Here is a 24,095-nt window from a genome sequence, read left to right on the forward strand (position 1 = left end):
CAGCACTTCTCCACATCCAACACAAATCTTTAGACAAACACTTTCCCTGTTTAAATGAATACGAGCCAACAATAACAATATAGCCTAATGTAGGCCTACTTGCAAAGCAGACATCCAGTAGACCTACACTACATTACATAGGCTACAAATAGAAAATAACAAGTGATTTATAAAAATAACTTAGAACCAAAAAGGTCCCATTCAACAAGAAAGCTTGTGCGTGTGACCAAACATGATTATCACCTATTAATATACAGTTGAGTACAGGCTATATTACAGGCTAGTTAGCTCTGTGTGAATAAACAGCTTTACAGTTAAAGGGCAGTGCCTATAGCCCCATTAAACCTCATGAGTGGGTAGGATTATCACACTAAAGCCTGGCGTATCAGTATCCAGCCATGCCTGTGGTGGTCATGTGCCTGGTCAGCCCAGGCCATCCGAGTCGAGCGAGGATTCCCCCTTTGAAATAACAAGAGCCTGGCTAGCTGGCAGGCCGCTGCAGCCCTGGACGGCAGGGAAACCACATCAAAGGGCACAGTAACTGGAAGGAGCTGTAATCAAAGCATACTGGTCCCAGCAATGATCACCCACAGCTCATCAAACTGACAGGGTCAGCCAACAACAAAATAAATGGAGGGAAGTAGGAAGGGAGAGAGTTGTTTCTAAACTCTTACAGGAATTGACTTGGAGTAAGACGGTTGTTCCCTGTTAAGATTTGGAGCGCCAATGGAAATGTGATAACGTTTTAAAATAGCATGATCAATTGGAGCTTGTTCTTCCTAAATGCAAGGGTCAAAGTAATGTTGAAAGTACTAGGGTATCAAAAAATAATAATACTGTAGACAACTGAATGATCCCATACAAAAGATGCACATTCGCGTTTACACAGATGCAGAATACATTTAAGCCTATGCTTAAACAAAATGCAGCACAAATGCCCAAGGTAGAGCCAAAGCCGCTCCCTCTTGCACATTCCAAGGACATAAAACATCAAACAGCTAAGAGAGAAAAAACACGCACTGCACGAAGCCTTCCTGCTATAAATTAAACATGATCCAACTCGCTTTTGATTTGGAAGCACATTTATGGTGACCTAATAGGCAATCATGAAAGCTGAAATCAGGCAGGAACCGTCAGGTAATGTTACAACCCCATTGTGCAACCCCTGCATGTGGTAATGGGGGGAGGGGGCAGGGGTTGCAGTATCAGTATCTTGCAGCATCTTGCAGCATTGCTCACATTGCTCTGTGGCTTCTGTGTGTCTGGATTTGGGAATACCCAGGGAAACCCAATCCCCTCTGACACCTCAAGAGTAAGGATGGAAATCTCCCGCCAATTAACTCTCCCCAAGTCCGCAGGGACAGCCAGGACTTACTGCCAGAGACAGGCAAGACCCAAAGAGAAATCTAAGATGATTACAGTTCACTAAACTGTATCTGCACTAACTGAGGCCTCACGTCTCCAGTCTCCCCATGACCAATAACAGAAGAATAGTCAAGGTGCTGAATAATCCTTGTTGCCTAGTTGGATATTCACGGAAAAAGCGCAAGGAATTACTGGAGAAAGTTAAACTACATCCAGCCACATGCTGTAGCCATATGACCTGCCTCCTTCCCGGAAGAGAAGAAAAACATGAAAATAAGATGGAAAAATCTTGGCTTGAAATAAAAGAGATAGTGGAGTGATGTAGCTGGATGGCCGTAGTGCTAATCTGCATTCCTCTTATAGGTGTTGATGGACAGCTTGGAGGTGTAAATGAGATCACAAGCACCTGTTCTATACTCAAATCAAATTTGTATTTGTCATATGCACCGAATATAACAAGTGTAGACCTTACCGTGAAATGATTACAAACCCTTAACTCTATTTCTTGATCTGCATTGTTAGTTAAGACAATATTTACCAAATAAACTAAGGGTAAAAAATGTAATAAAAAAGTAACAAGTAAATGACATAATATTAACGAGGCTATATACAGGGGGTACCGGTAGCAAGTCAATGTTCGGGGGTACAGGTTAGAGGTCATTTGTAAAGTGACTATGCATAGATAATAAACAGCGAGTAGCAGCAGTGTAAAAACAAAGGAGGGGGGGGGGGTAAATGTAAATAGTCCAGGTGGCCATTTGATTCATTGTTCGACAGTCTTATGGCTTGAGGGTAGAAGCTGTTAAGGAGCCTTTTGTTCCTAGACTTAGCGCTCCGGTACCGCTTGCCGTGCGGTATCAGAGACAACAGTCTATGACTTGGGTGACTGGAGTCTTTGACAATTATTTGGGCCTTCCTCTGACACCGCCTGGTATATAGGTCCAGTGATGTACTGGGCTGTCCACGATCAGCTCTTTTGTCTTGCTCACATTGAGGGAGAGGTTGTTGTCCTGGCACCACACTGCCAAGTCTCTGACCTCCACCCTATAAGCGGTCTCATCGTTGTCAGCAATCAGTCCTACCACTGTTGTGTTGTCAGTAAACTTAATGATAGTGTTGGAGTCGTGCTTGGCCACACAGTCGTGGGTGAACAGGGAGTGCAAGATGGCACTAAGCACGCACCCCTGAGGGGGCCCAGTGTTGAGGATCAGCATGGCACATGTGTTGTTGATGCTTTGCCTGTTTGATGGTTTGTCTGAGGGCATAGCTGGATTTTTTAGAAGTGTCCGGATTAGTGTCCCGCTCCTTGATAGACTGATGGCAGAGCCAATGAAATGACATTTTTGTTATTTGCTGATAAATGGTTGGTCCTTTCCTTTCAAGTCCTCTCAGGATGGAATAGGCCTATTATTGTGATGATCAAGAAGAAACTTATTTTAGGTCACAAGGAATTACTAGGCCAAACACTTGACAATCCCAGAACACAAACCGACAAAACAACTTAGATTTGTATGTTTGGGAAGACAAGGGGAAATGATTCTTAGAACAGTGGGTTGTTCTTCAGCCTTGCTCCAGCTTTGGACTGGGACGTAACCTCCCACCCCACAACCACCCTCATAAAGCCCTTTGGCACAAAAGCAGGCCCTCTAATACAGTTGTTTTTACAAAGGATTTCACATGGTGTCAGGGCTTTGGAGCAGTGCGACTGGGCCTTTGTCCTCCTTTCGCATACAGCGGCAGTGCACCTTCTGCTTTCTCTCTCTCCACCTCAGTCCCTTTTCCACCTCTTCTCCTCAAGTGCTAGAGGAGCCACGGTATAGTTCCTCTTCTGGTCATGACACAATTATATATTTTTTTAAATGACTATATTTATCTCAATATTGAATTATTTCTGGGTACAAATCAAGTACCTTACGGTGATTGTTTTCAGATAAAATGGTAAATATATATATATATATTACTTCTTAGCAAAGAGCCCTTTCTGAAACAAGGATTTTGCTAGGACTGTCTGGGAGTGGTCTGGAGAGGGGAAAACTGAAAACTAGCTGTTATTGGCAGAGGTTTGGAACTCTCTTTCTTATTGGTCTATTAACTAATTTACTGCCGGGTGATGTCACCACCAGGCAGGCCAAAACTCTATCCCACCAAAACACGCTGAAATTTCAAGCAGTCTTTTCAAACAGCTCTTACATTAAAAGGTCTTTATCATAATTTTCAAAATGTCACAGTATGATTTCAACCTCATAGTGTGGAAATATATATTACTGAGTTACAGTTGTTATGAGCAAATCAGTCAATTGAAACAAATTCATCAGGCCCTAATCTATAGATTTCACATGACTGGGAATACAGATATGCATCTGTTGGTCACATACAGTGCCTTCAGAAAGTATTCAGAACCCTGGACTTTTTTCACATTTTGTTAAAAATACAGCCTTATTCTAAAATGTATTAAATACATTTTTAAAAAACACAGCAATCCACACACAATACCCCATAATTTCAAAGTGAAGAGTGAACATTTTAGCAAATGTATTAAAAAATAAAAACAGAAATAGCTCATCTACATAAGTATTCAGACCCTTTGCTATGAGACTCGAAATTGAGCTCAGGTGCATCTTGTTTCCATTGATCATCCTTGAGATGTTTCTACAACTTGATTTGAGTGCACCTGTGGTAAATTCAACTGATTGGACATGATTTGGAAAGGCACACAGCTGTCTATAGAAAGGTCCCACAGTTGACAGTGCATGTCAGAGCAAAAACCAAGCTGTGAGGTTGAAGGAATTGTCCGTAGAGCTCCGAGACAGGATTGAGGCACAGATCTGGGGAAGGGTACCAAAACATTTCTGCAGCATTGAAGGTCCCTAAGAACACAGTGGCCTCATTCTTAAATGGAAGAAGTTTGGAACCACCCAGGCTCTTCCTATAGCTACCCGACTGGCCAAACTGAGCAATCGGTGGAGAAGGGGCTTGGTCAGGGAGGTGACCAAGAACCTGATAGTCACTCTGAAATAGCTCTAGAGCTCCTTTGTGGAGAAGGGAGAACCTTCCAGAAGGACAACCATCTCTGCAGCACTCTACCAATCAGGCCTTTTTATGGTAGAGTGGCCAGACGGAAGCCACTCCGCATAAAAGGCACATGCCAGCATGCTTGTTGTTGTCCAAAAGGCACGTAAAAACTCTCAGACCATGAGAAACAAGATTATCTCGTCTGATGAAACCAAGATTGAATTCTTTGGCCTGAATGCCAAGTGTCACGCCTGGAGGAAATCTGGCACCATCCCTATGGTGTAGCATGGTGGTGTCAGCATCATGTGGTGGGGATGTTTTTCCAGTTGCAGGGACTGAGAGACTAGTCAAGATCGAGGGAAAGATGAACTGAATGTTGAAAACCTGCTCTAGAGCGCTCACGGCCTCAGACTGGGGCGAAGGTTCCCCTTTCAACAGGACAATGACCCTAAGCACACAGCCAAGACAAAGTAAAAGTGGCTTCAGGACAAGTTCCTGAACGTCCTTGAGTGGCTCAGCCAGAGACAGAACAATCACTTTTTATAGCTACTGTTTACAGGCCTCCTGGGCCACATACAGCATTCCTCACTGAGTTCATTGAATTTCTAATCAGACCTTGTAGTCATGGCAGATAATATACACATTTTTGGTGACTTCAATATTCACATGAGAAAATCCACATCACAAAATGTGGAAAAAGTCAAGGGGTCTGAATACTTTCCAAAGGCACTGTATCTTAAAATTATTATTTTTTAAAAATAAATGGCCCTCACAATGTGCCTCAGGTTCTCGTCACAGTATTTTTGTGCATTCAAATTGCTATCGATAAAAATGCAATTGTGTTGGTTGTCCATAGCTTATGCCTGCCTATACCATAACCCCACCGCCACCATGGGGCACTCTGTTCACAATGTTGACATCAGAAAACCGTTCGTCCACATGACTACATACACGTGGTCTGCGGTTGTGAGGCTGGTTGGACATACTGCCAAATTCTCTAAAATGATGTTGGAGGAGGCTTATGGTAGAGAAATGAATATAAAATTATCTGGCAACAGCTCTGGTGGACATTCCTGCACACTCCCTCTCAACTTCAGGTGACAAAACTGCACATTTTAGTGTGGCCTTTTATTGTCCCCAGCACAAGGTGCACCTGTGTAAGGATCATGTTGTTTAATCAGATGTTTTATATGCCACACCTGTCAGGTGGATGGATTATCTTGACAAATTTGTGCACAAAACTTGAGGGAAATAAACTTTTTGTGTGTATGGTAAATTTCTGTCATATTTTATTTCAGCTCATGAAACATGGGACAAACACTTTACATGTTATGTTTAGGTCGCTCAGAGCACTAGAAAACTGAGACTGGCACTACAAATGATAGAGCAGAGTGACAGTGGAAGGAAGGAGTCCGTCCATGTTGTTTGATCTTGGGCTTGCTGAGATGCTAACGAAGGGCTGAGACAGACAGGGCAGTCCAGCTGACCGGGGAGGAGGAGGAGGCTGGGGTTTGCCGGTGGGGGTAATGGAAAGAGACTCTTTGAGGAGCCCAAATGTAGCATTTGTTCATCAGGTCGGCTAAGCCTTTGAGGAATTGCCCAAACACAGGCAAAGCTTTCCAGAGTCAAACTTCCCCCTAGCCCCTGCTCTACAAACACAGGACAGGGCAGCTCCTCTCCGGCCTCTGAGGGGAAGGATAGGGGGTGGGAGGATGTCTGTCAAACTCTGGCCTCCGCTAGCTACCTTTTTGGGACGAGGATGTAAAATGTCTCTGGGACCCTCTGATTCCACAGCAGGTAAATCACACAGCACCGGATACAGAGAGGAAAAATCTCGCTGTGAGATCACATACCACTGTCAAAATACTGTCAGAGCGCAAAATGACTGGAATTATGGATAATAACGTACACACATCCAAAAACAATAACATACAATAAGTGGCTTTGACTCACATCAGCATGTCAACACTAGGAGTGAAGACATGAACAGGAACCTCTTCCAACTTTCAGTGTCATGCATTCTATAACATCACCACCTCAATTTACAATATTGTCTTATTTCAGTGGGGTTTTCAACACAGGTTGTGCAAAAGTAATGCTGGACGTGGGCCCACCGTACAGCGACACAAACTCTACCTTATGGTTCCTCTCCCTCTCACCAGAGCGAGACGTGTCCAAGAACTCTTGGCAGCCCGGCATCGGTCCGGTCTCTGTGCCAACACAAATGGAGTGACTTCATCCTGTGTCATCTCACTCAGCGGCCCAAGGACAAGTGGGCTTTCTGGGGCCGGGACGGAGTAGGGAAGGAGGGGGTGTATTAGCCCCACTAATGGGACTTGTTCTAGGAGGGTTAGGGCAGAGTGGAGTGGCTGGCATTTGGACTCTGTCATGCTCCCTACAGAGTGGAGTACACCAGTGAGACGGGGATTAGGCCTCTGCAGCTGCTCCTCCAGAAAAGAAAAATACAAAAATGTGTTGACATTTGAACACAAAGAGCATTTCACATCTCTCTTTCCCCCCTCGTTCCCTTGTGTTATTTTGTTTTTTACACGTAAAGTGCAGGCCCAGTTATTGGATCTGTTCACGGCTAAGTAATAATACTAATATACACCTTAAGGCCAGTACAGAACAGTGCATTAACCTTTCCCGGAGTGAGTGAGTAATGGCCTTCAGCCTTTTGATTTTTTTTGCTCTTGGCAGCTAACCAGCTATACGTTGTTAAGAGAGTTTTGTAAAGAATGGCAACCAAAGTCAAAAGTTGGTCTGAGACTGGTCTAATTACGCTTTTACGGGCACTCTGCGCACTTTATGATTGGCTATAGGCCCAAGTGGATTTATTTACCATTCTTTCCAAGATAAACAATTTTACACAGGTGAATATCTTAAGTGGTTCCAAATAAAAACCAGTCCAGCCCTGAAGGCACACCGCTTCCCTCTTTATGGCTTCTGATGATCGCTGCCATATGCTAATGGGCTAGTGTCGCAAGTTTGATGGAACAAACCTTTCAAATTCTTCCCCTAACAAGCTGAAGAATCCAACAACAGAATGACTGTATACAAGTTGGGTCCATCAAGAAATGATTATAGAATATAGACCATTTTCTCAAACGTTCTCCCGGAGTTCTCTCTCAAATCAGGATGATTTCTGTGGTGAGGGGTGAATTCATGAATATAAACCAAAGTGTGTGTGTGTGTGTGTGTGTGTGTGTGTGGAGGGGGCAAGAGTAGCAGCAGAGAGACATGGGAACACAGCAGTCACTGACACCAGCAGGCCACATGATAAATGTGAGCTTTAACAAATGTAGACTATAAATACTCACGTGTGTACTCATGACTGTCACACTTACATGTGGCCCTGATACTGTAGGTGGAGGGTGGTGGGTGTGTTTGGAAGGAGGGGGGGAGCTCATCTCTAAGTTCCTATCTGTAAAAAAAAAATCTGTAAAAAAAATTTTTTAAAGTCACTCACTCATGACTGTGGGAACTTTTTCTGACAGCCCATCCACTTAACAAAGCATCTGAAACGTTGGTGCCCCGGGCCTACAATCAAATAGTACATCAAACGGAAACTGATACAGTACCAGGAGCCCAGAAGAAAGAGGCCTGAGAGCTACAGGTATCTCCTCACAACTCCCTGTGTTTGTGTAGAACGCCCCGACCCATCCATCCACTTCACAGCATCAGGGTACGAAGCAGACATGGACATACTTTTATATACACTTCTAGTATATAGCGGACACCCCTTCAAATTAGTGGTTTTGGCTATTTCAGCCACACCCATTGCTGACAGGTGTATATAATCAAGCACACAGCCATGCTCCATAGAAAAACATTGGCAGTAGAATGGCCTTACTGAAGAGCTCAGTGACTTTCAACGTGGTACCGTCATAGTTTGGTGGAGGAGGAATAATGCTCTCGGGCTGTTTTCATGATTCGGGCTCGGCCAATTAGTTCCAGTGAAGGTACATCTTAACGTGACAGCATTCAATGACATTTTAGATGATTCTGTGTTTCCAACTTTATGGCAACAGTTTGGGGAAGGCCCTTTAGTGTTTCAGCATGACAATGCCCCAGTGCACAAAGCAAGGTCCAAACATAAATGGTTTGTCGAGTTTAGTGTGGAACAACTTGACTGGCCTGCACAGAGCCCTGACCTCAACTACATCGACCAGCTTTGGGATGAACTGGAACGCCGACTGCTAGCCAGGCCTAATCGCCCAACATCAGTACCCGACTTCACGAATGCTCTTGTGGCTGAATGGAAGCATGTCCCCACAGCAATGTTCCAACATCTAGTGGAAAGCCTTCCCAGAAGAGTGGAGGCTGTTATAGCAGCAAAGGGGGGACCAACTCCATATTAATGCCCGTGATTTTGGAATGAGATGATCGACAAGCAGGTGTCCACACACCTATGGTCATGTCGTGTATGAGGGTGTGTATGTAAGAGAGCATGTATATGCATACTTATAGGGGTGAAGGTCTGTTTGTCATTTTTCTTTTACGTGAGAAAACAAGCTGTTATTATTATTATTAAAAGGGTGGGTACAGCTTTTTGGCATTTTCACCAGCAAAATATAAGATCTTAAAAATGAAAACTGGAAAGCCGTCCAGTTCCATGTCTTTATTAGACAGCTGTATATGTGCATAAATATTTATAAACAGTGAAATATGGCAGTAAAATGGATGGAGCAGGAAAAACACCCCGCCCAGAGAAAATGGGGCCATGCTACAGAACCTGGATCAATCTCCAGCCCATTAAAAGAAGTGGGAAATTATTAGTGACAGGCTTATTGAATTACATCATGCTTTGGGTCAACAGGCCTCCCTTAAAGGCCTTACAACGAGGGGGCGCTTTTTTTCCTTTCACAGGCCTGTGTCATATGGAATATACACACACTTGCAACTACACATCCATAATCGAACACACACGCAAACACAGGGAGAATGTTAAGGAACAAGTGAAGGAGAGTGGTTCATAAACCACTGGCTGGCTGCCTGGCACAGCCGTGGGCCTGCAACCCTTTAGTACCCACTCAGCTACATGCTCAGCCCATTAGTCTGCTAGAGTAGCACGACCAACACCGCTTTAACTTGACCAATTAAAACACACCCAATAGAAACCCAACAGAGACAGATTGCCAGCCTGTTGTTTTCCATATTGATCCTGTTTGTTTGTTTCATTCATTTCCCATTGAAGTGTTGATTCCTACTCACTCTTATTCATTCTAACCACGACTTATTGTTTGTTTGGAGTGTTGGAAGATTATCGCCAGTGATGACTGGTCTTTGCACTCTATTCCATGATGCAAATACATAAATGGCAACTTAACATTAAAGTTATATCATTGGAAAAGACGGTTGCTGGAGTTTTTTTTATATACCATCTACGCCGTGTCAAAATGTTCCTCCTGCTTCCCCCCCCTCCCCCCCACTCTGTGTCAGTGGGAGAAGTGAGCCTTCCCAGTGTTGAGAGGCTCAGTGACCCTGGACTGGGCTCTCTCTGCCGTGGCAGCCGTAATCGTGCCAGCCAGAAGGATTCGGGAGTGGGGGGCCCGGCCCATTCATCCCAGCACACTATGTTTTGTTGAAGCACTTCACACCTTTGGAGGAGTAATTATGGCAGTAAATGACGAGGATTTACGAGTTACAGTAAATCACAGTGTTGATCCCATGGTTCTCTCCCTCTCACGCTGGCCAGGGAACAGCCTTCGCACCGTGCGCCCTACACCGGCCTGCAGTCCTCTAGGCTGTTAATGTCAGTCACAATGGTGGCGCACGGGAGACAAAACCTGCTTTAAGGCCTTTCCAATGGAACCCGGCAGAGGCCTTTAGACTGCAAAACCCCCTTTTTCATTGTGTGGGCATTAAGTGAGATGTAGTACTGTACAAAGGTTTACAAGCAACTAATCTAATGTAGGATAGAAGAGTGCGGGGGAGGGGGTAGTGAGAAAGGAAATTCAGAGCGTGTCTAAAGGAAGGCTGGTAACTTGGCTTGTAAAAAAGACAAACACACACACACACACACACACGTCAGTGTTAGAATGTCAAAGAGGGGGGTAGAAGAACGGAAGAAAATGTGTGCCATAATGGAGTTGAAGTAGTTTTCCAAACAGAGGAGAGAGAGCGCTGACAGAAAGGATGTCTGATCACTTCAACAGTGTGAAGGATCTTAAATATACACTACCGTTCAAAAGTTCAGGATCACTTTGAAATGTCCTTGTTTTTGAAAGAAAAGCACATTATTTGTCCATTAAAATAACATCAAATTGATCAGAAATACAGTGTAATGTTGTAAATGACTATTGTAGTGGGAAACAGCTGATTTTTAATGGAATATCTACATAGGCGTACAGAGGCCCATTTTCAGCAACCATCACTCCTGTGTTCCAATGGCACGTTGTGTTAGCTAATCCAAGTTTATCATTTTAAAAGGCTAATTGATCATTAGAAAACCCTTTTGCAATTATGTCAACACAGCTGAAAACTGTTGTTCTGATTAAAGAAGAAATAAAAACTGGCCTTCTTTAAACTAGTTGAGTATCTGGAGCATCAGCATTTGTGGGTTCGTTTACAGGCTCCAAATGGCAAGAAACAAAGAACTTTCTTCTGAAACTCGTCAGTCTATTCTTGTTCTGGGAAATGAAGGCTATTCCATGCGAGAAATTGCCAAGAAACTGAAGATCTCATACATTGCTGTGTACTACTCCCTTCACAGAACAGCGTAAACTGGCTCTAACCAGAATAGAAAGAAGTGGGAGGCCCCGGTGCACAACTGAGCAAGAGGACAAGTACATTAGAGTGTCTAGTTTGAGAAACAGATGCCTCACAAGTCCTCAAATGGCAGATTCATTAAATAGTACCCGCAAAACATCAGTCTCAACATCAACAGTGAAGAGGCGACTCCGGGATGCTGGCCTTCTAGGCAGAGTTCCTCTGTCCAGTGTCTGTGTTCTTTTGCCCATCTTAATCTTTTCTTCTTATTGGCCAGTCAGATATGGCTTGTCTTTGCAACTCTAGACACTAATTTCTAAGTGACCCCAAACCTTTGAACGGTAGTGTATATTTAGTGTATTTAGTGAAAAACCCGCTCTAGAAACCCGCTCTAGAAATGAGACTTCAGCATGAGAGATTCCTTTCCCCCTAAAAACCCCTACTCCAGATTTAGCCAACTAGTTCCCCCTCTGCCAAATGTCCCTTTAGCCATGAGTTCTGATGAAAGTCTCATTCTCTCCCTGGGCGAGCCATTGTTGTGCGGCCTGCTAAATATTTACTCTTCCCAGCTTTCTGAGAGAAGGGATGAGGAGAGGGTCCCTTTGTACAGGAGGGGTCAGAGACACAGAGCTGGTCCTTCCTAGCACCAGACACCAGGATCAGGCATCCTCTACTATCAATTACCCCATTTAAACCAGAGGCACAAGCTCTCTGGGAGAGAGACTAGGAGAGGGGAACCCCTTTGAGAGCTGTTTACATGGGACCACCGGCGGAACTGCCACCACAATAGACCAAAGATGAGCCAAAACAACAGCCAAAATGAACTACAGGGCAGAGTATTGCCTCTAGTTATGAATAGCCTACATCGGGCCTTTGGTGAAACCTTTCTGGCAGCAAGGAACCCAACTCCTCCAATTTGCTATTGATAATCAATAAGGGAAATTAAATCTCCAATCAGTGACCAACCAGGAGTTTCAGAGTTAGGGCCTCCGTTACTGAACAAATATACACACACTATACGTTCCGATGGCAGTTGTGAGGTGTCAAACCCAGATAGTTTGCTGTTCAGAATTGGGTCATTAATGAGTAGTGACTGAGCATTAGGTCAAATAATCTCCTGCTAGGGTTGAATTCATTCATGAGGCGGGTATAAATGTAGAATATTCATTTGATCACCCTATTGTTGTAGGAAATGTCCTGCTCGGCAGGAAATGCAAACTGGTAGTTTATTATCCTTTTTGTTGTTGTACTTCTACCCCTTTTTTCTCCCCAATTTCATGATAGCCACAAGGAGTCGCTAGAGCGCGATGGGACAAGGATATCCCTACCGGCCAAATTCTCCCCTAACCCGGGTGACGCTCAACCAACTGTGCGCCGCCTCATGGTTCTCCCAGTCACGGACGGCTGTGACACAGTCTGGGATCAAACCCATTACTGTAGTGACTCCTCAAGCACTGCGATGCAGTGCCTTAGACCGCTGTACCACTGGGGATGTGTATTTAAGGTTTTAAAGGGCTTCTAAAGTTTGTCATTTAAAATGTCAGACTTGATTTCCCCAAACTAAAAATGTATCAACTCCTACAAAAATGGCCATTAATTATAATCCACACAATATTTCACATTTCCTGTTGCTGCAGGATTATTTTCCTGCTGTGAGAAACTGATCAAATTAAAATCCTAAGGGCCTCCAGGGTGGCGCAGTGGTTAAGGGCGCAGTACTGCAGCGCCAGCTGTGCCATCACAGACTCTGGGTTCGCGCCCAGGCTCTGTCATAACCGGCCGCGACCGGGAGGTCCGTGGGGCGACGCACAATTGGCCTAGCGTCGTCCGGGTTAGGGAGGGCTTGTTCGGTAGGGATGTCCTTGTCTCATCGCGCACCAGTGACTCCTGTGGTGGGCCGGGCGCAGTGCGCGCTAACCAAGGTTGCCAGGTGCACGGTGTTTCCTCTGACACATTGGTGCGGCTTGGATGCTCGCTGTGTTAAGAAGCAGTACGGCTGGTTGGGTTGTGTCTCTCCCGAGCCCGTACGGGAGTTGTAGCGATGAGACAAGATACTAAAACAATTGGATACCATGAAATTGAGGAGAAAAAGGGGTAAAATTTAAAAAAAAAATATATATATACACATTTATTATCATACACCTGTATTCTTTGTGGATTTCAATGTGTCAAAGCAGAGAGGAGCTTTCTCAATACATTAATCTACAAGTGCATTGAGGAAAGTGTATCAAAATCAACAGATAATAAACTTTAAGTAGCCTAATACAACATTTTCCTCCAAAGCTGCCACAAATGAGCACTAACAAACTGCTCATCCTTCAGGTCGTTGCCAAAAGGATTCTTCATCACTGGCCACAAAAGTGCTTGAGGGCTTAGTACTGTAGATAAACATTTCAACCCCTTCATTAAGGTAATAAACCAGTGTATTACCTGAGGCCTTAGATGATGGAGCAGTTTACAATGCTAAATGATCAAAGCCGTTCCTAACCGAGACTGCTGGCTTTCCAGAATTTTGCACTTTATAATCAGTGCCTCTCTTCACAGTCAGACGAGACGGTCAACACAGCTGCTAGATTCCCTCGCAGGCGGCAGTCATATTTTGACTCGGCGAGCTGCACCACAACCCCCACCTACGTACACCCCCAACTCCTTACCCCCCACCCAGTCCTCTCCAGTTTTGTCTTATGTGGACCTTATTAAGAGCAGAATCATTGCAGCTGTGCAGGAAAGGTGTAAAGCATGCAGCTTTGCTCTGAATCAACACCAGACTCTGACATTACAAAACAAGCCAACAAAGCAGACCCAGCTGCTCCATTCTGTTCCTCTCCACATTTCATACATGCACAGTCAGATATTGGACGTCAACACACACACTGGCACCCACGCACAAGCACAAAAACATACACCTGTTTATTTATTTATCTGATCGATTTTTATGCAACAAAGCGACAGTCAAAGAGAAGGACAGTGGTCAGTCTGGTCTTCAACTTGACTTTAGGAACACCTTGCAAAATGTAACAGGTGTCGTCTTTTTGACATGGCTCTGTGTGTGTGTGTGTGTGTGTGTGTGTGTGTGTGTGTGTGTGTGTGTGTGTTTCAAGTCAGGTTCAGTAGGGCAGCCTGTGTGAGCTGTAGGTAAACAGATTCACCTTGTGCTTCTCACTGACCCAGTTGTAGCAAGAGCAGAAAAAAAACTGTTTGACTTATACGGAGAGCCTGTCTGGGCCCGCCAAGCAGAGAGGAATGGGAAAGGGGGAGAGGGTATGATAGAAAACAGAGTGTATTCACTGTGAAAAATATACTCAGAGTTTGATTACATGAAAGTTGCAATCATTATAGTCCAACAGTTCTTTGAAGACAAAGTACTGGTAACTATTAGTGTATATATATATTTTTTTTAATATATTTTTTATATATATATATATATATATATATATAAATTAAATGTCAAAAAAAAGTACTGGATATGTACTTGGTTGTGAGGAATTAGGCCTATATCTTGTTAATCAGTCAAATCTGTGTGTGTTGCAAACTAAATTGTTATATAAGAAGAAAGAGAAAACTAGGTAAAATACTTACCAGGGGAGTGATATTGTCCAACGTAGTGATGCTGTTCATGCGTTCAGATTGGAAAGGGATTCACAATGGGGTAAGCTGTAAGAGAGACAAAAAAAAGTGAAAAAGTGAGGGACTTGAAGCTAAACTTGATGGAAGTTTCACTCTGGCAATCTCATCATGCTGAAGAGTTGCTGGCTCTCTATGGTGATATAATGTACCTTTTGAACTTGATGACCCGTCATGTTTTATGACTCCCCAAGCAAAGCCAGCCCTGAGCCAGTGTATGCAGCAGACTTTATAAAGAAGAACAACCAGTAAACATGCTTGAACTTCAGCCTCAAATAAGCTACCTTTCCAACAAAAACCTACAACGACAATTAGGCTACTCCGAAAAATGGTGCTAGTAAACAGCTTCATCAATTTTTAATAGGCCTCAAAAAGCTCTCCTCCTCAAAAGAAAAGGAGAACTCCACACAGAAAATACCTACAAATACTGATTCAAAACATCTCCCAACTCGCAGGCCTGGAAAACAAAAAGTTAGGAAAATCACTTTAATTGGGGGAGAAGGGGGAAGGAGAAAGTGACATGTTTCCTGGAAGTTTCAAAAGAGCCTCTCAAGCTAATGGCTGCTCCCTGCTCAACCACCTTCACCCCGAGAGGAAGGGTCACAGCAGCCCTGCCGCTCTTGCCCCATTAATAAGGTCACAGGAGGTCACTGTGAAAATTAGACACCGTCAGCAGCAGGGCTGTGGAGTCTTTTTCAAAACAGCCAGGCCCAATGACCAGTTCCCAAAAGCACAACGCTCCACCAAGAGGGGTGTGGTGGTAGGAAGGTGGGAGAAGAGGACAGGAAGATATTCCTCCCCTTCCCTCTCCCTTGACCAAGACAACAACTACTATGTGACCGGGAAGGAGAAGTCCTGGTGCCACTGACTGAACAGACTGCTATTGAAAGCCAACATATGGTCCACATCACCAATTACCAAGGTGTGCAAAGACAGCCACATGAAGAGAACAGCAGCCAGTGATGGAGAAAAATGAGGACTGATGAGTTTTTTGGTAAATTGGTTTAACAGCTTTAGGTCACAGGGATTTTACCATAAGGGACAGAAATGGGTTTGCAGTCTTCAAGATTCTCAGATTATTAATTCACCCAGCAAGCTTCAGTCCAGACTGTAGAACTGGTTAATCAATCAAAGCTACTGAACTCCTCTCTGACATAGGCCTAGGTCTCCATTCACCACACCATGACGCCAGCTTGAGTTCCATAATCCAATTGAGTTCTTCAGCATGACTTTTTTTTTTTTTTTTTACAGAGACCACTTACATATTCTAGTAATGGGGGTCTATACAGTTACATATAATATCATTTTGACAAAATATCTCAACTACATTTTTTGTGCTCGTTGGCTGTACCTGCACCGATATTCCTGTATTTTTCCTTTATAGCTTGTTCTCCATCATCTTTATAAATAATGAGCCAACATGTTTTCATTTTCAGCACTTTTATTTCCAAGACTGATCAAAACCTTTTTGTAATGGCTCTCTTGTCCCTCTGAGCAATATGTTTGGAACATCAAATTGCAATATTGAATCACGAGTATCGCAATACATATCGTATCGGCACCTAAGTATTGTGATAATATCATATCGTGAGGCTCCCGGCAATTCCCAGCCCTGCTATGTAGCCTGCATGTTCTATGCATGTTACCATTTACAACACACATACCATATGGTCTGTATTAGGCGGAGGGGTAAGGAACATCATTAGCATTTGACAAGGAAATAAATCTAGCTTTACATCACAAAAAGACAAGCCAAGGTACTAACAAACTCACTAGTCTGCCAAACAACTAAGATTGTCACTTTTTTAAGCAGAGTGAGAAAACGTGCATTTTCTTTACAATTCCAGTAGAATAGCAACAGTTGGTTCTTGCGGCGACACTAATAAACAAATACATTTCCCTCTGGATTAGAGTTGGTCTCTCTTGTTGTACAAAAATGTGTCCAAGATCTTTGAGGGGAAAACCCTTCCATACTAATTTAGATGAAGTCCTAAACACAGGCCCAATTAATTCACATACATCCTGCTCAGAAATTATTTTAATCTCCCCCTGCCTGGCCACTGGACGGCAGATTCCCAGCATGGCATTAGCCAATTACTCCAATGAGGCTTGGCTTGAGTCACAGTCACCACTAATTTCCAAAGGAGTCACTCTAATTTATCGGGCAAGTTCAAAACCATGAAATCTCCTGTATACGGATCTTCTTCTGAGAGGATGCATTTCAGTTTGATGGGTATTATTCTCTGAAGATTATTTAAATTATGACAAATGGACATTAAGACAACTAGTGTTCTTCACACTTGAGTTCACACACTCAGTTCGAGGAAATCATCCTCCAAACCACTCATTTCTATGATTAAACGAAAACAATATTTTTTGTGTACAAAGGTTTCATTTTGTTGTTAATAACGTGAAAATTGTTGTGGAAATCTGTTGCAGCTCAAGTCGACTACAAAACCCACAATGCAATGCTCCCAGTCTGGGCTGGCTAAGTAGCAAGCTAGCTATATAGCAAAAGTAGCTACACACAATAATACCAAAGTCAATATCAGCATATGAAGTAGCTAGCTGTAAAATCGCCTAAACAAACTACACTAACAATTTAGGAGTCTAACTCTCCGAGTTCAATTTGCAGTTCGCCTATGACCAGAGCGAGTACAGAGGACATTGCTATGGCAACAACAGCCCTTTCCCATGTTTCCCACAGACACACAGGGAGCATTGCGAGATGGTACTTCAAGGAGAAACTGAGTTGAATAATTTGTTACACTGTTTAGAAGAGCACATCTTTTATTTTATTTATTTTTTATTTTACCTTTATTTAACCAGGTAGGCAAGTTGAGAACAAGTTCTCATTTACAATTGCGACCTGGCCAAGATAAAGCAAAGCAGTTTGACAGATACAACGACACAGAGTTACACATGGAGTAAAACAAACATACAGTCAATAATACAGTATAAACAAGTCTATATACAATGTGAGCAAATGAGGTGAGAAGGGAGGTAAAGGCAAAAAGGCCATGGTGGCAAAGTAAATACAATATAGCAAGTAAAACACTGGAATGGTAGTTTTGCAATGGAAGAATGTGCAAAGTAGAAATAAAAATAATGGGGTGCAAAGGAGCAAAATAAATAAATTAATTAAATACAGTTGAGAAAGAGGTAGTTGTTTGGGCTAAATTATAGGTGGGCTATGTACAGGTGCAGTAATCTGTGAGCTGCTCTGACAGTTGGTGCTTAAAGCTAGTGAGGGAGATAAGTGTTTCCAGTTTCAGAGATTTTTGTAGTTCGTTCCAGTCATTGGCAGCAGAGAACTGGAAGGAGAGGCAGCCAAAGAAAGAATTGGTTTTGGGGGTGACTAGAGAGATAAACCTGCTGGAGCGTGTGCTACAGGTGGGAGATGCTATGGTGACCAGCGAGCTGAGATAAGGGGGGACTTTACCTAGCAGGGTCTTGTAGATGACATGGAGCCAGTGGGTTTGGCGACGAGTATGAAGCGAGGGCCAGCCAACGAGAGCGTACAGGTCGCAATGGTGGGTAGTATATGGGGCTTTGGTGACAAAACGGATTGCACTGTGATAGACTGCAAGAAAAATCTAAGAAAAATCTAAAACTTTCATGACGATATATAACGAACCAAACATTTAAAAAGCCACAAAAAGCTCATTTCTCTCCAATTTTGGGCACAAATTAGTTTGCATCCCTATTAGTGAGCATTTCTCCTTTGCCAAGACAATCCATCCACCTGACAGGTGTGGCATATCAAGAAGCTGATTAAACAGGTGCACCTTGTGCTGGAGACAAAAGGCCACTCTAAAATGTGCAGTTGTTTCATACAACACAACGTCACAGAAGTCTCAAGTTTGGGGGAGTTTGCAATTGGCATGCTGACTGCAGGAATGTTCACCATAGCTGTTGCCAGAGAATTTAATGTTCATTTTTCTACCAACGTCATTTTAGAGAATATGGCTGTACGTCCAACCGGCCTCACAACCACAGACCACGTGTAACCAAACAAGCCCAGGACCGCCACATCCAGATTCTGCACCTGCAGAATCGTCTGAGACCAGCCACCCAGAAAGCTGATGAAACTGAGTATTGCTCTGTAATAAAGCACTTTTGTGGGGAAAAACTAATTCTGATTGGCTGAGTCTGACTCCCCAGTGGGTGGACCTGGCTCCCAAGTAGGTGGGCCTATGCCCTCCCAGGCTGTGTCCCTGCCCAGTCATGTGAAATCCATAGATTAGGGTATAAAGAATGTATTTCATTTTACTTTATTTCAATTTACTGATTTTCTTATATGAAGTGTAACTCAGTAAAATCATTGAAATTGTTGCATGTTGCGTTTAGATTTTTGTTCAGAATTGCGAAAGTATTCGGACCCATTGACTTTTTCAACATTTTGTTACATTACAGCCTTATTCTAAAATAGATTTTTTTTTTTAAATGTCATATTTTTTAGCCCCTTTTCTCCCCAATTTCGTGGTATCCAATTGTTAGCAGTTACTATCTTGTCTCATCGCTACAACTCCCGTACGGGCTCGGGAGAGACGAAGGTCGAAAGCCATGCGTCCTCCGAAACACAACCCAACCAAGCCGCACTGCTTCTTAACACAGCACGCATCCAACCCGGAAGCCAGCCTCACCAATGTGTCGGAGGAAACACCGTGCACCTGGCGACCTGGTTAGTGTGCACTGCGCCTGGCCCGCCACAGAGTCAAGATGAAGCAAATAAATATGATAAATAATAACAATTATAATAATAATAATAATAATATGATAAATAAGATAAAGATAAGGGAGGTAAAGGCAATAAATAGGCCATAAATAATTAATAAATATATAAAATAGGCCATGGTAGGCAAGTTGAGAACAAGTTCTCATTTACAATTGTGACCTGGCCAAGATAAATCAAATAAACCAAATAAATAATAATAATAATAATAATAATAAAATAAATAAGATAAAGATAAGGGACGTAAAGGCAATAAATAGGCCATGGTGGAGAAGTAAATACAATATAGCAATTAAAACACTGGAATGGTAGATCTGACAGTAGATGAGTGTGCAAAGTAGAAATACTGGGGTGCAAAGGAGCAAAAATAAATAAGTAAATACAGTAGGGGAAGAGGTAGTTGTTTGGGATATTTATAGATGATAATAGATAATGACAAAGCAAAAATAGGTTTTTAGATTATTTTCTCTCAAATGTATTAAACATGTAAAACAGAAAGATCACATTTACATAGAGTTGAAGTCGGAAGTTTACATACACCTTAGCCAAATACATTTAAACTCAGTTTCACAATTCCTGACATTTAATCCTAGTAAAAATTCCATCTTAGGCCAGTCAGGATCACCACTTTATTTTAAGAATGTGAAATGTCAGAATAAGAGAGAATGGTTTATTTCAGCTTTTATTTCCTTCATCACATTCCCAGTGGGTCAGAAGTTTACATACACTCAATTAGCATTTGGTAGCATTGCCTTTAAATTGTTTAACTTGGGTCAAACGTTTCTGGTAGCCTTCCACAAGCTTCCCACAATAAGTTAGGTGAATTTTGGCCCATTCCTCCTGACAGAGCTGGTGTAACAGTCAGGTTTGTAGGCCTCCTTGCTCGCACATGCCTTTTCAGTTCTGCCCACACATTTTCTACGGGATTGAGGTCAGGGCTTTGTGGTGGCCACTCCACTTTGTTGTCCTTAAGCCATTTTGCCACAACTTTGGAAGTATGCTTGGGGTCATTGTCCATTTGGAAGACCCATTTGCAACCAAGCTTTAACTGATGTCTTGAGATGTTGCTTCAATATATCCACATAATGTCCCTTCTTCATGATGCCATCTATTTTGTGAAGTGCACCAGTCCCTCCTGCAGTAAATCAACCCCACAACATGATGCTGCTACCCCCATACGTCACAGTTGGGATGGTGTTCTTCAGCTTGCAAGCCTACCCCTATTTCCTCCAAACATAACAATGATCATTATGGCCAAACAGTTCTATTTTTGTTTCATCAGACCAGAGGACATTTCTCCAATAAGTACCATCTTTGTCCCCATGTGCAGTTGCAAAACCTAGTCTGTCTTTTTTATGGCGGTTTTGGAGCAGTGGCTTCTTCCTTGCTGAGCGGCCTTTCAGTTTATGACGATATTGGACTTATTTTACTGTGGATATTGATACTTTTGTACCCGTTTCCTCCAGCATCTTCACAAGGTCCTTTGCTGTTGTTCTGGGATTTCAGTTTTTCGCACCAAAGTACGTTCATCTCTAGGAGACAGAACACGTCTCCTTCCGGAGCGGTATGACGGCTGCGTGGTCCCATGGTGTTTATACTTGCGGACTATCGTTTGTACAGATGAACGTGATACCTTCAGGAGTTTGGAAATTGCTCCCAAGGATGAACCAGACTTGTGGAGGTCTACAATTTTTTTTCTGAGGTGTTGGCTGATTTCTTTTGATTTGCCCATTATGTCAAGCAAACAGGCACTGAGTTTGAAGGTAGGCCTTGAAATACATCCACAAGTACACCTCCAATTGCCTCAAATGATGTCAATTAGCCTATCAGAAGCTTCTAAAGCCATTACATAATTTTAGGGAATTTTCCAAGCTGTTTAAAAGGCAAGTTCAACATAGTGTATCTAAACTTCTGACCCACTGGAAATGTGATACTACAGTGAATTATAAGTGAAATAATCTGTTTGTAAACAATTGTTGGAAAAATTACTTGTGTCATGCACAAAGTAGATGTTCTAATGGACTTGCAAACACTATAATTTGTTAACAAGACATTTGTGGAGTGGTTGAAAAACGAGTTTTAATGACTACAACCTAAGTGTATGTAAACATCCGACTTCAACTGTAGGTATTCAGACACTTTACTCCGTACTTTATTGAAGCACCGTTGGCAGCAATTACAGCCTCGAGTCTTCTTGGGTATGACGCTACAAGCTTGGCACACCTGTATCTGGGGAGTTTCTCCCATTCTTCTCTGCAAATCCTTTCAAGCTCTGTCAGGTTGGATGGGGAGCGCTACTGCACAGCTAATTTCAGGTCTCAGAGCTCTACGGATAATTCCTTTGACCACATGGCTTGGTTTTTGCTATGACATGCACTGTCAACTGTGGGACTTTATATAAACAGGTGTGTGCCTTTACAAATCATGTCCAATCAATTGAAATTACCACAAGTGGACTCCAATCAAGTTGTGGAAGCATCAAGAATGATCAATGGAAACAGGATGTACCGGAGCTCAATTTCGAGTCTAATAGCGAAGGGCCTGAATACTTATGTAAATAAGGTATTTTGTAAAAACCTGATTTTGCTTTGTTATTATGGTGTATTGTGTATAGATTTATGAGGATTTTTTTATTTAATCAATTTTAGAATAAGGCTGTAAGGTAACAAAATGTGGAAAAAGTCAAGGGGTCTGAATAAATCAAATCAAAGTTTATTTGTCACGTGCGCCGAATACAACAGGTGTAGTAGAGTGTCGTACAGTGAAATGCTTACTTACAGGCCCTAACCAATAGTGTGTGTGTGTAGGTAAGTAAAGAAATAAACAGTAAACAGACATTTTAAAATAAGAGTAGCAAGGCTATATACAGACACCGGTTAGTCAGGCTTATTGATGTAGTATGTGGGTATGGTTAAAGTGACTATGCATATATGATGAACAGAGAGTAGCAGTAGCGTAAAAAGAGGGGTTGGAGGGTGGTGGGACACAATGCAGGTAGCCCGGTTAGCCAATGTGCGGGAGCACTGGTTGTTCGGGCCAATTGAGGTAGTATGTACATGAATGTATAGTTAGTGTGACTATGCATATAAGATAAACAGAGAGTAGCAGCAGCGTAAATTTAGGCAGGTTGCCTTCGTGTTCTTGGGAACAGGGACTATGGTGGTCTGCTTGAAGCATGTTGGTATTACAGACTCAATCAGGGACATGTTGAAAATGTCAATAAAGACACCTGCCAGTTGGTCAGCACATGCCCGGAGCACACGTCCTGGTAATCCGTCTGGCCCCGCAACCTTGTGTATGTTGACCTGTTTAAAGGTCTTACTCATGTCGGCTATGGAGAGCGTGATCACACAGTTGTCCGGAACAGCTGATGCTCTCATGCATGCCTCAATGTTGCTTGCCTCGAAGCGAGCATAGAAGTGATTTAGCTTGTCTGGTAGGCTCGTGTCACTGGGCAGCTCGCGGCTGTGCTTCCCTTTGTAGTCTGTAATAGTTTGCAAGCCCTGCCACATCCGACGAGTGTCAGAGCCTGTGTAGTATGATTCAATCTTAGCCCTGTATTGACGCTTTGCCTGTTTTATGATTCATCACAGGGTATAGCAGGATTTCTTATTAGCTTCCGGGTTAGAGTCCCGCACCTTGAAAGTGGCAGCTCTATCCTTTAGCTCAGTGTGAATGTGGCCTGTAATCCATGGCTTCTGTTTGGGGTATGTACGTACAGTCACTGTGGGGACGATGTCCTCGATGCACTTATTGATAAAGACAGTGACTGATGTGGTGTACTCCTCAATGCCATCGGAGGAATCCCGGAACATCTTCCAGTCTGTGATAGCAAAACAGTCTTGTAGTTTAGCATCTGCTTCATCTGACCATTTGTTTATAGACCACTTTATAGACCACTAGACCACTATAGACCACGAGTCACTGGTGCTTCCTGCATAAATTTTTGCTTGAAAGCAGGAATCAGGAGGATAGAGTTGTGGTCGGATTTACCAAATGGAGGGCGAGGGAGAGCTCTGTATGCGTCTCTGTGTGTAGAGTACAGGTGATGTCGAATTTTTTCCCTCTGGTTGCACATTTAACATGTTGATAGAGATTTGGTTGAACTGATTTAAGTTTCCCTGCATTAAAGTCTCCGGCCACTAGGAGCACCACCTCTGGGTGAGTGGTTTCCTGTTTGCTTATTTCCTTATACAGCTGACTGAGTGCGGTCTTAGTGCCGGCATCTGTCTGTGGTGGTAAATAAACAGCCACGAAAAGTATAGCTGAGAACTCTCTAGGCAAGTAGTGGCCTGCAATTTATCACAATATACTCTACTTCAGGCGAGCAAAATCTAGAGACTTCCTTAGATTTCGTGCACCAGCTGTTGTTTACAAATATGCACAGACCGCCCCCCCCCCTCATCTTACCAGAGTGTGCTGTTCTATCCTGCCAGTGCAGCGTGTATCCCGCTAGCTGAATATCCATGTCATCATTCAGCCACGATTCGGTGAAACATAGGATATTACAGTTTTTGATGTCCCGTTGGTAGGATATTAGTGATCGTACATCGTCTAGTTTATTGTCCAATGATTGCACGTTGGCGAGTAATATTGACGGTAACGGCAGCTTCCCTAGTTGCCTTCTGCGGGTCCAGATGAGGCATCC

At 43.0% G+C, this 24,095-nt stretch overlaps 1 protein-coding gene across 1 annotated transcript in view; it reads right to left on the minus strand.

Annotated features, from left to right (window-relative positions):
* LOC112250381 (protein dispatched homolog 1) overlaps positions 1-24,095 on the minus strand; it is a 72,470-nt gene that overhangs the window by 28,005 nt on the left and 20,370 nt on the right. The window contains exon 2 of the mRNA XM_024420470.1: positions 14,668-14,742. The gene's annotated coding sequence lies outside the window, so the exon portion shown is untranslated. The remainder of the gene's footprint in view (positions 1-14,667; positions 14,743-24,095) is intronic.

The sequence above is a fragment of the Oncorhynchus tshawytscha genome, linkage group LG05 (genome assembly GCF_018296145.1).
Source record: "Oncorhynchus tshawytscha isolate Ot180627B linkage group LG05, Otsh_v2.0, whole genome shotgun sequence".
NCBI classification, from domain to species: domain Eukaryota; kingdom Metazoa; phylum Chordata; class Actinopteri; order Salmoniformes; family Salmonidae; genus Oncorhynchus; species Oncorhynchus tshawytscha.